Raw genomic sequence first — 1,261 nt, forward strand, 5'->3', positions numbered from 1 at the left:
ACCGGCAATATAGCCACTGACTGGTTCTTAATGGTCTGGTGTCTGTATGACGGTACGCTCACAATAAGTCGTAACGCGAGAGGAAATGCGTGAAGTGCGAGAGATAAAAAAAATATTTTTTGACCCAGATTACAAAAGTCTGTCCCAAATATGTGTTACGACTGAGGTAGTTAAATGTGTAAATTTGAGTGTGCAGGTGCCCTTTGCTGATTGGACCATGAAGACTGGAGGACAACTGATTGGAGGCCTGCAGAAGGTGGCAGTGATAAAAGGAACTGACGTGGACTTCCCAGCYGTTCATCCTCAGCATATCTCAACTGGCCTCACAATTTGTCTTTGTAAATAACATTAAGAAAGCACTTGAGTTTGTAGGAGTGAGCTGCCATTTATTTTTGATACCATTTTTCTCCTGTTTATCTTATTGTAGGGAGGTAAGTTTTTGTCTTTTATTTATTTTATTTTAACTTTAGGTAAGTTTGGATACATAAGACAGTTCCCTTTTGTTTGTTATTTTCGGCACATAGCTCACTCTGAAGCCCAAATACTCCTGTGTTAACACCTTTTTGAAAACACACTTTTAAAAATAAAAACAATTTTTGTTTGTTAAAACTGTGTGTTGCCTGCTTGAGGTCTGATGAGGATGGATCTTTCATGCTGTGACCTGGCCCCTCCTAGACAGGTTGTAACATGAATTGGGGGCTCGTCCGGGATTGCAGCCATTTGCAACACACATTTCTCCACCTGTTTCTCGCACAGCGTTTCCTTTAATTCTGCTTTGCGAACACTGTAAGACACTTCAACACTGTATTTATTAGTCACAATGAGTAGGTCCGTCTTTYTGCATTTTTCTAATTTTTCCCAAGAAGGTGAACTTACAAAATCTTCAAGAGAAAACCCCTTCTCCATAAYTTCCCCGGTRCACAAAATAAAACTGCCAACCAGAAGAACAAACACTTACCAAATCGAGCGAGAGAAGAAACGGGACGAGCCCCCAATTCATGTTACGACCTGTCTAGGAGGGGCCAGGTCACAGCATGAAAGATCCATCCTCATCAGACAAAAATTGTTTTTATTTTTAAAACTGTGTGTTGCCTGCTTGAGGTCTGATGAGGATGGATCTTTCATGCTGTGACCTGGCCCCTCCTAGACAGGTCGTAACATATGTAAAATCAGTTGGATCTGAGTATATTTCCAGCAGGTAAAATATGTATTGAACACGTCACCATTTTTCTCAGTAAATATATTACTAGAGGCGCTAATG

This window comes from Austrofundulus limnaeus, unplaced genomic scaffold, assembly GCF_001266775.1.
Source record: "Austrofundulus limnaeus strain Quisiro unplaced genomic scaffold, Austrofundulus_limnaeus-1.0 Scaffold12, whole genome shotgun sequence".
Lineage (NCBI taxonomy): Eukaryota > Metazoa > Chordata > Actinopteri > Cyprinodontiformes > Rivulidae > Austrofundulus > Austrofundulus limnaeus.